This window comes from Macaca thibetana, chromosome 10 (assembly GCF_024542745.1).
Source record: "Macaca thibetana thibetana isolate TM-01 chromosome 10, ASM2454274v1, whole genome shotgun sequence".
NCBI classification, from domain to species: domain Eukaryota; kingdom Metazoa; phylum Chordata; class Mammalia; order Primates; family Cercopithecidae; genus Macaca; species Macaca thibetana.
Genome location: NC_065587.1, coordinates 83,594,503 through 83,609,644, shown reverse-complemented (window position 1 = coordinate 83,609,644; position 15,142 = coordinate 83,594,503). Strand labels below are relative to the sequence as shown.

Below are 15,142 nucleotides of genomic sequence, written 5' to 3'. Positions count from 1 at the left end.
CATTTCTATTTCACAAACAAGTAAGCAGAGGGCCAGACATCTAAGTAACTAGCTGAGGTCCCACTGATAGTAATTGGCAGAGCCTGGATTTTTCTCCAAAGTTTTTGTTTTTAACCTATGAATTTCTCATCCCTTCAACCCCATCCCTACCCTCACCCTACCCTGTAGAATTTCTGAGGCTTTAGGGGTATAAAGCCCTTTAATTTTGTCAGGACTTGTATTCTAGAGGGAGTGTAAAAGGAAAGTTCTGATGGCTCAGTTCAGCCCCCCAAATGGGAAGGAGGGCAGAAATATGACGGAGTTGGGAATTAACAGCCCTGCGTTTCATGGTGCTGCCTTTGGTGTTTTTCTCCATTCTCTGCTGGGAGAGTAAAGTGGGCACCACAGGATGAGGAGCCTCAGCAGAGAAAAACAGTGTTTTGCATTTTCACTGCAAATATTTCTCTGTGAGAATGAACAATGTCATTAAATGGGGTACCCATTTCCCTGTGATTAATATAAAATAAGTCTGAATTTGAGAATGAACAGCTCTTTTTTTCCCTTCCTGAAAATAAATGCTTAGAAATGAGACCTGTTTACCCTAGGTCTGCAGACTTACACATTTTGCCCAACCTCCCTCAGACACACGCAATTTCTGAAGCTGCTCCTTCGCCTTTCGTCAAGAATGATGACTCGCAGCTACCTTAATGTCACGGCTTGGAAGCTCCCAAAGCAATTGGTTTAGTAATTTATTTTGTCAACTGTGCTGTGGACATAAAACTTTTAAAAGTAAAGCTCAAGTTCCAATCTAAAGATCTGAAAAGAACATTTTCAATCTGTTGCTGCAGACTGCTTGCCATCAGCGCAGGTGCCAGTGGTTACCCTTGGCACTGGGCGGCCTCACACAGTCGGGCACAGCCGCTCCTCTGGACGCCTAGGCGAGCAAAGCACAGAGATTACCACATTATCATCTCCCGAATGGAACCAGAGTTCCATTTAACAAGCTGACAGGAGCAACAGGACAACGAAATAACAAGCAGATACACAGTGTGGTATTTGTCAAAGATAAAGGGCTGAGCTTGAGCTTAATGCTTCTCGAAGGTTTTGGAAGACATTCAAATCATCTTCCCCAAACAGTTTCTGTTCCTTGAACTTCTTCCCACATTTGTCTTACTTGGGGCTTCCATTTTGACACATTAAGCTTTATTTGGTGGCAATCTTTTGAAGACACCAGAATGCCATTAAAGTCTATGCTGATTTCATTAATGTCTTAGGTTTCCACATGCATACTTTACTCACACTCATAAGAGCCATGGCTAAATTCAATTCCATTTTATTGTTACACCTTTCTAGAGCTAAATTTACAAACTGCACACAAACATGCACGTGTGTTTGCAATAAGACTTCCTGCAACAACACACAGCCTCTTTTTATGGTTATAAAGTAAGAATTAGAAAGAGATCTTAAAAACACAATATTTCTAATCCAGCCATGTGTGCCTTATTGTCCAGATTACATAAAATAGGATTCTTTTTTTAAAAAAGCAGTCAAATCTATTGCCATTTTAGGTTTGATCCTCTGGGTGTGCAACATCCTTACATTTCTCTATCACATGTATACATTAAATTGGAAAAGAAAACCATTATCTTCCCTGTTTTCTTCATAATGTACAAAAGCAGCCAAAACAACATGAAATATGGCATGCATTAGAAGAATTAATTTTTTGGATGAGTCTGGCAGCATGAAGGAGTCTGACAGCATACGCTAGCAAAAGCTAAAGAGAAGCTATATTTTTAAAACTCGGATACATAGATTTAGAGATAGTAGATACCCTTTTATTTTTATAGATAAATTCTTATAAAAATAAAATTCCTATAGCTGTCAAACATGCAGTCAGTCTGAAACTCTTCAAATATTAAAATGCGTGGATGGATCCCTAACTGCTCTTTTATGGTTTCTTAGGAGAATCACGTTGTAAGAGAGTGTATTGTCAAGGCAAAGTCTTCCTTCTTGGGACGATGCTTTATTTCCCTTGGCCCCAAAGCTCTCATATAGATCTTGATCCAACTTGCTCACAAGCAAAGTCAGTTTCTTTGGCCACTATGATCTAGAGTTCTACTCCAAGTTTGGAATTTTGCAAACATTGTTATAAATAAGCTTAAATATGCATTACTACCACACACTAAATATCCTAAGGGAAATTCTCGTTGACATAGACTGTGAGCAGTTCACCTCCCTCTCACTTAACAGAACAATCTTGAATGAAATGTCCCCTCACAATGCTCTCCTCCACTCTGTGTCAGGAATCAAACACTCCAACTCAGATCAGTTATTACAGCAAATTCCCTGCATGTTTCCTCTGAGTTAGGGAACCAAAAATACAATAGTTCTCCATATTTCAGCTACAAAGAGTAAGCGCTTCAGAGCTGAAATGAAGATACCTAGAAGAGCTAGGCTTGGGGAATTTCCTTTCAGAAATAGCTCTTATAGAAGGAAGGCTGCAAATTGCTTAGAATATGCGGTATCTGTGGCTAAAGAGAAATTATTCCAGCACCACTTACAGCTGCCTGATGCTATGGCCCAAGGAGGCCCAGGACCAAGCTGTATTCAAATCTTGGTTGTTGGTTAATTCTTCCCCCAAATGGTGCATTAAACAAACTCTAAAGTGTCCTATCAGGGTGAATATGATAAGATTACATTATTAATACTCAAAATAAACACGAAGAAACATATTACAAATCATAGTCTTACATAGGGTGGGGGTAGGGCAGCTGGGAAGGCACACCAAGGGCTAGTCTCATATGAAATTTTAAATTTTTTTAATTAAAAAGTGTTTCGATACAGGGTCTCACTCTGTCATCTCGGCAAGAACGCAATGATGTGATCATAACTCACTACAGCCTCAAACTCCTGGGCTCAAATAATCCTCTTGCCTCAGCCTTGTGAGTGGCTGGGACTACAGGCATGTGCCACCACACCTGGGTAATTTTTTAAATTTTTTGTTGAGATGGGGTCTTGCTATGTTGCCCAGGCTGGTCTTGAACTCCTGGCCTCAAGAAATCCTCCTGCCTTGGCTTCCCAATGTGTTGGAATTACAGGTGTGAGCCATGGCACCCAGCCTTTTTCATAGGTTAAGAAAAAATTCAAATCATACATAAATAAGGATACTAGAAACTTTTGAGATATAAAGTACAATCCATAAACAATGTTTGTTTTAGCATTATCATAACCATAGTAACTAAAAGCCTATTGGTTCAAGAACTGAGACAAACACCTGACAGGTAAATAATAGAAAGCAGAAACAAAATTATAACATTTCTACTTAACTTTCTATCTTAGTATCCTGTCTGAAACATGGATCTTTCTATCATATACATATAAATGTATTTAAGTGCATGCACACAGGGATGCATACACTAACACACTCACATGGCCACACACACATACACAGCTATCACAACCCTCACTTCCATCTTTATTCCTAACTGAACAGGGCTGTAGAAGAGAGACAGAATTTGTGTACTCATCCTGGCAAGTACTTCTGGATACTTTACGTGTATGAGCCAACTGCAAGCCCCAAGCCATCTAAAACGCTGGAGTATATCTGGGGCAAGTGTCTTAAACTGGGGGCATGGATGAGCCCCCACAGTGAGAACCTGACAGGTCTCTTTCATACACAGCTGAGTGTAGAGAAGAGTAGACCCAAGTTTGTAAGCTTGTAAGAAACTTCTCAACTCAACTCAGTCTTTCCTTGTCTCACCTTGTGTGATTTTTTTTCCCTTCTCTCAGTTCCAGCTCTTGAAGACAACATAATCCTTCATGCCTTAGTCGTCACATATGTTGAACTCTCTGACCAGAAATCTGTTCCTTATCTCTCTACCTGTTCAACAGTCGCAATTCACCTCTAATGGTTATTGTCTGAAGTCATCCTTCAGAATTCAGCTCTTCTTTATTGGTCTCCTCTTACCATGGCATGTGTTAGAGGAAATGCTAGAAAATTCCCTTGAAGACTAGCTGGCATGCCCCAACAGGAAACTTGACAAAGTTTCTTTAATAATGACTTTTGAAGGCCATTTTGCTCTAAATATATACTTTAAATTATCCCTTTGTCTTGTCAGAATCATTTGTGTGGTCAGAATCATTTGAATATTTAGATATAATGAATTTAATGATCCATAAGAGCATTTGTTATATGATATAATAATTACTAAGTATTAAGTTTGCTGTATTTGAAGTGTTTGAATTTTATTATAGGCTTGAGTTATGTTAGTCTGACAGGAGACAATGAGTCAAAGCTAGAGATAACGGCAGAAAGCTGCTACTCTCCCTCCTTCTTAAGACAGACAGACAAGTGGAGGAAGAATAATCATTAGATCCCTAGAGCCAAGGATGGGTACGCAGTAGAGATGGGACCAAATGACCCCCTAATTTATCTTCCTGTAGCACACTGTAGGTTAGTGAAATCACCTAAGACTCTCAGTGACAAATAGAGCTAATCACTATCTCCTGTTTCATGCTAAGTGAAGAATTAGAGAGGGTGATGGTCAAGATTATGGGCTCTAGAGTCAAAATGCCTAGATCTGAATCCCAGTGCTGTCATTTGCTTGCAATGTAATTTCAGAAAAATTAGACTTCCTCATGCCTCAGTTTCCCTATCTCTAAAATGGGTCAATAGTGCCACACACAAAACATTGTTTATTGTGAAGTTTAATTCATACAATACACTTAGAATGGCATCTGGCATATAATAAGGTATTACTAGATGTTAAAGGTTTCTAGTACCTTTTGAGCTGGTCTATATCAGCAAGAAGAAGGGGGAATTCAGAGATCAGAACCCTGGCCAGGTCTGGTGGCTCACACCTGCAATCCCAGCATTTTAGGAAGCTGAGGTAGAAGGATCACTTGCAGCCAGGAGACCAGCCTGGGCATCATAGTGAGACCTTGTCTTTACAAAAAAAAAATTAAAAATTACCTGAACATAGTGGCATGCACTGTAGTTCCAGCTACGTGGGAGGCTGAGGCAGGAGGATCACCTGAGCTCTGGAGGTTGAGGCTGCAGTTAGCCAATATCATGCCACTGCACTCTAGCCTGGGCAACCGAGCAAGACCCTGTCTCTAGAAGGGGGAAAAAAAAGTGATCAGAGCCTTTGCTCTAACCATTGATAGCTACACTAAAGAAAAAAAAAAATCAACTAGCAAAGGAGATAGCTTTCTGTGAGTAGATAATGTTAAGATGTTAAGATCTGGGGCTAGTTTTTAACCTTTAAAACCACACCAAGGAACTGGTGAAACTATGGATTCCTAGAAGTTGCCAATATGGACTCTCATTCAGTAGGTCTGGGGGAGGGTTTGGGACCAGACACCTTCAAGTGATTTGTTGCAGATGGTCTGAAGACCTCATTGAGTAAAGAGTACTCACTGGGATTAGAACTGAGAATCAAATGGCCCTCTTCAATGAGTTTTGATGTTTCTTTGTTCCTAAATAAATGAAATAGAGTTGAAGAGAAGCAAAAGTATCAAAGCATATCACACACAGTATTTTTTCATGAAACTTTAATTTGCAATCACATATGTATGTGTGTACTGGGTTGGATTGAAAATGAAATTCTTATTATGGGTTGTAGGCAAAAAATTGGGAAGACTTCGCTCTAGGGAATTCACAGCATCAATATCAAGTGACATGCCATCACAAGGCATTCTAAACTCTGGAGTTACCTAACAAGATTAGGATAAAAAAGGATAAGCAGGAAAGCAGAAAGGAAAGGCCAGTGGGATATCAACTGGCATAAAAAACTGAGTCTCCAAGATGCAAAGAAAGAGCAGTCAGTGGGTTGTAACCAAACTCTGACCCACAATGAAAGTGACATGCATGTGAAATGCTTAATGAATGGACCAGGGACCACAGAGCTCTGACAAATGGTGGAGGAAGCCTAAGTTTAAAAGAGGCTTTACATTCTAACCAGCTATTATTAGCAGCCCCTTCTCAGGCTCTCAACAAATTTCCTTTCTGCTGGAATTCTTCATGCTTCCTCAAAACTTGATGGTGATTTCTTTTTTTCTTCATTTGTTTTGAAAAGCCAGGAGAAAATTGTTTCAGTATGTTCTTTAAATTAGTTTCCTTGCAGTGTTTTCCTTGCACACATTAATTACAGCTCCCTCGAGGGGCTGCAGTACTATATAACACACTGTAATTCTGCTCCCCAATCTTCTTTCCCCACTTCAAGTCTTCAATTCTCCCTGTAGTCTGGGCTCTATATTAATGTGTAAGCGGAAAGTGCATAGCTAACATTCTTTTAACTCTGACATAAGAATAGAGAGGAAAATGTGATCAGGTCTGGAGCACATCAAACTTAAAATGAATAGTTTGTGGCCTATAAAATGAAGTAGATTAAATGAATTCTGAAGTCTCCCCTTCCAGTTCAAACATTCTCAAAAGAGAGTTTCATTTAATATCTCAAGTATAGAAAAGAGATCAGTGAGACTTTGATGAGGCTGAGTATCATTAGCATGATATGGCTAGAATTCCAAAGGTTCTCAAGAAAACAATGCATATTGAAGAATCTACAATAAAGCTGTCACTGTACTAGGCTGTAGGATAAGGCAGTTCAAGAAATTGTAATTACTTTTTAATTCCCAAAGAGAGTGGACATTCTAAAGTGGCTACAATATAATCATTTCACCCCAAACGTACAGATCATAGAATAAGGAAAACAAAAATTAGCTAAACATAAAATGTAGTTCTAAAACAGATTTTCACATTCCTGTCTTTTCAGATAGGTAGAAGCAGTGGCAGTTCTGAGAATCAAAATAGGTCATTGATTGACTAGTTAGATCTGGAAGGTTTATTAGAAAACTTAAAGAGGTAGGTCAGAGTTTCTAGGTCCAATTCCTTATTCAACAGCTTCTTTGCACTGCAGCTATACAGGTGGCTAACTAGGTTATCTCATTCCCTCTGCTTGGCTCTTTCAGTAGGTGTGTATACTTCATTTTACAGATGGAGAAATTTAGGTTCAGAAAGGTAAGTATCAGCATCGGGCTTTAACATCCAGTTAACCAGTATCAGCATCGGGCTTTTCATCCAGGTAAAAATGTACCCAACCTCAGGTAGCTTGCAATAAAAGATAGGCCTATTAGCTTTATGAATGTCAAGTTTGTGACCTAATAACATCCATCAAATGGTTCCTTAAAATTTACCATCTTCTCCATCTTTCACTTAACCAGATTCGAAGCCCTGGGAAGGCTCTCTCTTAGAAAGAAATCTTCTGTCAGTGGCTTGATCATTCACAAACCTGGTACCAACACAGAGCAGTAGTTACCAAGAGAGTTAAGGCTTAAATTCCTGAGATAGGGAATAAGCTCCAGCAATCTTCCAGCCTGATGCCTGTAAATCTTCTTAATTTATGCTTTTTCACCACTAAGATCTCATCCCCTCACACTATTAAATCTACCACCTCTATGTGGAGATACAGAATATTTTTTAAATCATTTTTGACATCTCTTTTGGCCTGCTGATCCATACCTGCAGTGGTCTAACCCATAGACACTTCAAATCCATCATGCCCTCTGAATGCTTCATCCTTCCTCATGAAGCTACATTTATATCTGAAATCACTACTTCAGTAATAACACCATTTACACATTTAACTCTTGTAGTACTGTCTCCTCAATAAACAGACAACACAAACAGGAGCCAAATTAAAAACAAATATTTGCTGCCACCTTATCGTAGACCTTCATCTCTTGGCTGAAATATTGAAATAAATTCCTATTTTCCCTAACATGAGTCTCATCCCTTCTAATAGATTCTCCACATTCCTGCAAGGGTTCACTCTGAAGATATCCTTTTTTTTTTTTTTTTTTTTTTTTTTTTTTTTGTCCTGGCAGACAGAGTCTGCTCTGTCGCCCAGGCTAGAATGCAGTGGCATGGTCTCAGCCCACTGCAGCCTCCACCTCCTGGGTTCAAGTGATTCAGCAATTCTCGTGCCTCAGCCTCCCAAGTAGCTGGAACTACAGGTGTTTGACACCAATTCCGGCTAATTTTTGTATTTTCAATAGAGACGGGGAATTGTCATGTTGGCCAGGCTGGTCTCAAACTCCTGGCCTCAGGTGATCTGCCCGCCTTGGCCTCCCAAAGTGCTGGATTATAGACGTGAGCCACCATCCATGGCTGACAATATGCTCTTTTTTTTTTTTTTTTTTTTTTTTTTTTTTTTTTTTTTTTTTGAGATAGAGTCTCGCTCTGTCACCCAGGCTGGAGTGCAGTGGCACAGTCTCAGCTCACTGCAGCCTCCGCCTCCCGGGCTCAAGCGATTCTCCTGCCTTAACCTCCCAAGTAGTTGGGATTAGAGGTGCCCACCACGCCCAGCTACTTTTTGTATTTTTAGTAGACATAGGGTTTCACCATATTGGCCAGGCTGGTCTTGAACTCCTGACATCAGGTGATCTGCCCGTCTCCGCCTTCCAAAGTGCTAGGATTACAGGCGTGAGCCATTGTGCCTGGCTGACAATACACTTTTGATTATGTGGTTTCCCTGCCCAATAATTGTCAATGACTTCAGTGACTTTTTGCAGTGGTTTGAAACTTGGGTTCCAAGTTCATGGATGTGTTCATATGCAAAAGTAACTACATGAGCGTCTTTCTCTTGGGAGAAGGTCTTGAGCCTTCTTTCAACAAATGCCTAAAAGAGGAATTGTCCCCAAAATAATGAATACAAGGCAAAAACAAAAACAGACTTACAACAAACAAATGGGAATCAACAGTCAAAATCCAAACTCTTGTTGGACATGAAAAGCCCTTTATCATCTATTTCTGCTCTTACTACCCATCACTTCACACCCATTTACAAGCCATACTTAATTCTGCACCATATCCTAACTTCCTTCTTTGTCTTTGCACTTTCTATTCTTTATGCTTGGGCCATACTTTCTCCATTTTTGACCCAGCAAATTCTAATTTACTTTTTAAAGCCTCATTTGTGAATTTTGTGAATTTCCTTCTCAGTCAATCCCCCTGAGACATCACAGACAGACTGATCACTCCCTCCTGGACCACATACTGAGCTCTATTCTATCACTTACTGACACAGTGCAGGCAAGCCCCAAAATTGGGGCTTAGTTCAGGAGGGTTCTTTGCTTCATCCAGGAAAGAATTCAAGGGCAAGCTGGTGATGTTAGACTGCAACTTTTATTGAAGCAGCAATGTACAGCAGCAGCAGCAGAGGCACTGCTCCTTGCAGAGCAGGGCTATCCCATAGGCAGTGTGCCCCGAGTAGCAGCTCAGAGGGAGTCCTGCATTCATTCATACCTACTTTCAATTATATGCAAATTAAGGGGCAGATTATGCAGAAATTTCTAGGAAAAGGGTGGTAACTTCTGGGTTGTCAGGTTATTGCCATGGAAAGGAGTGGTAACTTCCAGGTATTGCCATAGCAATGGTAAACTGACATGGCACACTGGTGGGTGTGTCTTATGGAAAATTGCTTCCACTCTGGTCCTGTTTTAGCTAGTCCTCAATTTGGTCCAGTGTGCAAGTCCCACCTCCAGAGTTGAGTCTCACCTCCTACTTCACTACCACATTCCATACAATTCTGTATTTACATGTTAGCCTTCCTTTTGCGGACTTTTCAATGTCTGGATGTTAATCTATTTCTTTACCTCAGCACCCTAAAAATATTTGTTGAATTAATTAACAAATACTGTAGCCATGACAAGACAAGAGAGGATGAAAGCTTTAAAGAATGCTTCAAAGAAGCAGTTTTAAGTCCTGAGAAGACTTATGAAAGAAATAACACGTTATACTTGGAGACAAAAAAAGTCTTGTTCTTTTATTGAACCCAATTCGTGACATTAGTTTCAGAATCGCATTATTGAATGATATTTTGGCATATTAGATATTTATATACTCTTGAAAAAATTGTCTTAGTAGATAGGCACGTGCCACCATGCCCAGCTAATTTTTGTATTTTTAGTAGAGATGGGGTTTTGCCACATTGGCCAGGCTGGTCTTGAACCCCTGACCTCAAGGGATCCACCTGCCTTAGCCTCCCAAAGTGCTAGGATTATAGGCGTGAGCCACCACACATGGCTTGATTTTTGAAAAAAGTACATATATAACTATCTTTATAATTCTCACAAGTAAAAGAATAAAATTTCCCCCTTATTATACTTTATCTATAGTGAAGAATGTTTTACTCTTATAAAGGCATCACTTTTCCCCAGTAATTCTTACTTATTTGTTCCTCTTTGATATTTCTGCTTGCATTCTTTCAGAACAGTGGAAATACCAAGTCAAAAAACAACAAAACAAAAACAAAACCACAACAAAAAACCTAGGAGAGAAGCAATAATATGGAGAAAGTGCTAGAATGAATTAGCTGCCCATGCCCATCTAATTGAGGTGAAGGTTGGAAGAGGTCCAGGAAAGAATCTCAACATAGCTGATGGAGTGGTTCAGGAGCTGGAGATCTGGGCTTGTAGGACACCTTTCTGTGAATGAATGAAATATAGCTCATGTTCCTGTTGCGGAGGATGAAAAGCAGATCCACAGAGAAGAAAAACGTAGAGTCTAAACGATATGACAACAGTATTGGGTAGAGCCTAGGTAAATAGCATTGGAGAGGGTATACCAACGAGAACGCGGATGTTCCAGCAGATATAGAATGGCAGTGAGTCTGGAGGATGTAGTGGTCTCCTAGACTGTGAGGGCAGGAAGGGATCTCAGTCCCATCCATTTGCTGTGTAGGGGAGGAAAATGAATGGAGAAAAAGGTCAAGTAAAATGTTCAAGGTCACAGATGTCATTCTGCTGCTCAGAACTTGCTTTCCTCACTTTTATTTATCACCTTGCCTTTCCTTACTCCTTGCTTACAGGATGAAGTCCAACTCTTTAGCATGACATCAATGGCTTGACTTTGCAATTTGACTTCATAGTAATCCCTTTGCTTATTTTTCAATTTGCCTAAAAATAGTCTGTGCTTTTCCCTGCTTCTCTGCTCACGCTATTTCTTTTTGAATGCCTCTCTTTCCTCTATCCATTTCTTGAAATTCTGGCTTTAAGAGCCAGTTTAAGACTCAGAATTCTAAATGTCCAAAACATTTTCTTCAAATCTCTCCCTTCCAAGAGATAATTTTCGTTATTTCCAAACCATATATCACTCTGTGGTATTTCTCCTGTGTAAATGTCACCTTGCATTACGACTGCTACAGTTCTCCTAATCAGGTGGCAAACTCTTTTTAACAACAATAAAGCTGCTTTAGGAATGTTTGTGCCCACCATCACTCAGAGCTTGTATATATTAAGGGCTGAGCAGTATTTACTGCTAGGAACAAAGGAATGAATAAATGAAGTTATTAAATCTCAGCAGCCAGCTATTTCCTATCTATTTTTGTGTCGATCTGCACCACTGGTTTGTGTGTTACAGGGGCCCTGGAGGCCACATCAAGCTTCCTACTATGCATATAATATGTGTAATATATGCCATTGAGCACTTACTATGTGACAGATTCTGTGAGAAGTGCTTTACATACATAATCTCATTTTATTATTTATAATAATCCAGTTTGATAAATAGCTATTGTTATTCATATTGTATACATGAAATAACTGAGGCTTAAAGAGGTTGAGTAGTTTGCTTAAGGGTTATGCGGTGTTAAATAGCATTACTAAAATTTGAAAACAGATGATTCCAAAGTCCATGATATAGCAAACAAATTATGAGTTTATCTCCACTGTTGTAGTTCAACTCCTCTACAGAATTTTTTTTTAGTTATACACATTGGTACACAGACATGTATACACACTAAGTACATATATGTATATACACATATGTATACATATATGCACATACATATGTACCCACCTATATATTTTTAAATTATATTTGAAACATAACATTCTAATTAGGTACAGTGATTTGTCAAAGACATGTCACATCTTTAGTTCTATCATAAAAGATATTTTATACAGATAAAATCAGTGAATACTGCCAATTATAAGATCAGATATACACTGATGTTTTCTATTTTTATATGAACGAGTCACATAAACCCCAGAGATTAGAATACAAGTGAAACTTAGAATAAATCTATGCCTTAGCAAAATCTGACTATCCAAGAGCATTCCACTGTTGCCAGTTCTACAAAATACATATGAACTATATCCAAGAACCAACTTTGTAACCCGTTCAGGAGCCTACTTAGATCCCAGTATGTTTAAGGTCTTTGGTAGATGTAGACATGGTATCACAGTCCCTCCCCTGAGTCCAGTGATTATCCATACAGGCAGAAACTTATTAGTGCTCACCAAAATCTCTATTTCCCTTCTTTCTGGGCACTCAGTTGGACTATACTTTCTAGTCTCCCCTGCAGTTTAGTGTAGCCCTGTGGTTATATTCTGAGCAAGAGAATGTGAAGGAAAACCATAAAACCTTTCATGCATGCTTCTACATTATTTTACCCCTTCAGTGAGATGAGTGTCAGTGCCCAGAGTAATAACAGAAGCGATACACTGAGAGTGGGAAAGCCTCCATCAGCCTGTATTCCTAAATGACCACATGTAGCAGATCTGCCCACTCCTGTTGGCCAGGAACACTTACCCACACTGGTGTGTTAAGAAGCCTTTATTGTGTTAAGCTGCTGAAATATGGGGATTATTTGTCACAGCATCTAACAATATCCAATTGAATATTGCAACCTGTCAAAAGTCTAAGTGCTCCCGGGTTCAGCAATTTTTACTCCTAATATTATCTAAATAATTTTTAAATGAAATTTTAAAACTAACAAAATTATAGTACTGATAAACTATAAATAAATTAAAGTATGTATTCAAATTAATTTCAGGTATAATTGTGTTATCATCAGTCTACTCTCATTAGGAATTAATAAGAATTCTGCAGCCAAGGTTAACTATGTCATGTTAGCTTTGTTTTTGGTCTTTGATATGTTCATCTGTTGTCTGTTCCTGTCTTCTTCAAATAAGTCATGTAAGAAACCTGGGCCAGTCGCAGTGGCTCACGCCTGTAATCCCAGTACTTTGGAAGGCCGAGGCGGATGGATTATCTGAGATCAGGAGTTTGAGACCAGTTTGGCCAACATGGTGAAACCCCGTCTCTACATAATACAAAAATTAGCTGGGTGTTGTGGCAGGTGCCTGTAATCCCAGCTACTCGGGAGGCTGAGGCAGGCGAATTGCTAGAACCCAGGAGGTAGAGGTTTGCAAAAAAAAAGAAGAAGAAAAGAAAAAAAGAAACTTTTAGATGTCCTCTCCCTGACTTACAGTCCACTTCTTTTACTACATGAGTTTTGCTGACAGAAGAGCAAAAAAAGTGACCTATAATCCTTCCTTGTATTATTGCTTCTCTGTTACTTCCTGCATGGTACCCTCTCCATTTACCTCTCATAACTTTTTCTCTTCTTCTGCCTTTGAACTTACATTTATGTGTTGTGATCTGTTTCCCTCATGTGGAGTTCATGGAATTCCTTGAGTCTTCCCAGCTCTTGCTCTCAAGGCTGAACTTTGCTTTTAGACAGGCTTTAGAGTACATGTTCCCTAGAGTCACTACTGTGGCCTCACAGCTGCAAGGTCCCTATTTTTTCAGTCTTTCTCAGCATGTCTTGACCACCCTGCCTCTCTTCTTTCCTTGGACATTGGCTCTTTGGCAACCCTGACCACAAATTGGCTCTCACTTCCCCCTAGACTGACTTACAGAACTAATTTGACCTTGAGCTCTCTGAAAAAGGTCCCTGTTTCACTCTTGTGGTATGGGAAGGTAAATGCTAGTTTTCTGAAATATTGCCACAGGAAGATTATTTTAAAAGAACATAGAACTCAATTTCTCTGATGCCAACTCTTGTTTTACTTTGAAATGTTCTCTCTTTTGCATCAGCAAGGCAAGGAACAATGTGGCTAACCTATTCTCTGCCTGCAGCCTGCCAACTTTTGCTTTCAGTTATTAGTTAGAATAAATGAAGAGGAAAAAGGGAGCTCCTCTCTGCTTAAAATATAACTCTTCACCACAAATTTTGAAAAGTAAAACAAATAAGTTCAGCTATGGCTGCTTCAGGAAAATTTGATTTAAAAAAAAATTATATTCCTACAAGGATCAAATTAGAGGTTAATGTTTTGCATTTACAAAAGCATAATTTTTAAAATTAATGGCCCTTCAATATTTCCAATAAATTAGAAGATTTTAGCACATGTAAATGTTAATTATTCCATTTATTGCAGTTGGCTTTAAAATCATTTTTTCAGAACTATAGCTATTATTGACTGCTTAGAGTAAGTTCCACATATAAATTTTACACCAATTTTGTGTGAAAGTTTTGACATACACTTCAATATTACATTTCCTAGTAAGATTATCTAAGAAGGCCTTTTCCACCTTTGGCCACACTCAAATAAAGCAAAAGGAAATCCAAGCTGATAGGCATACAATCCTATAGCACTAAAGAACCTTAGATTTCCAAGATACTCATTCGTATGTCTGGCATATGAGGCTAGAGAAACTATTACAGGCAATAAGATGCAGATTCTGGTTTTGTTTTTGATGTATTTATTTTAAGTCTTCCAAAATAATTATGATGCTGATTTTTGTGGCATTTTAATAGTTATTTTTAAAATGCAAAGGTAATTTTAAATATACCACATATTGTAACCTGAACATTATTGTGACACAAACACAGCCATTTAGATCATTTCCAATGCTTGGAAAAAAATTCATGAAATTACAAATAGTAGACCATAATTTAACAGAATATATCCTAAGGTTCGTTTCAAGGGTTTCACACTGCATTTCTGTTGTTGCATTCACTGTAATGAGTTAGGATACTGTCTACCTTACAATTTTTTTCTAAGTTTGTTGTTAACTCTGTTTTCTTGAAAACAGCTAGGATGTTTAGTGAAAAGACAATGTCGTTTAGTGAAAAGACAATGTCATTAAGTTTCCTTTTGCCAATTTATTGGAAAATGAAAAGAACTGTTTTGAATTAAAGGATTATAGGCACTCTATTTATAGCTTTTAATTTGTAAATAATTTTTTTTAACTTCAAACAATTTGTCTAATGCTAAGTACTATAATAAGTATTTTTAAAGCTGCAATAGTGTTTATTGCATCTACTATAAGTAAAAGTCAAAATATTTTATTATAGAATAATGCTATCTTCCATCA

At 38.6% G+C, this 15,142-nt stretch overlaps 1 protein-coding gene across 7 annotated transcripts in view; it reads right to left on the bottom strand.

Moving 5' to 3' along the window:
- The window catches only part of MACROD2 (mono-ADP ribosylhydrolase 2), a 2,111,745-nt gene that overhangs the window by 1,137,820 nt on the left and 958,783 nt on the right, over window positions 1-15,142 (bottom strand). The gene's annotated exons all lie outside the window — the stretch shown is intronic.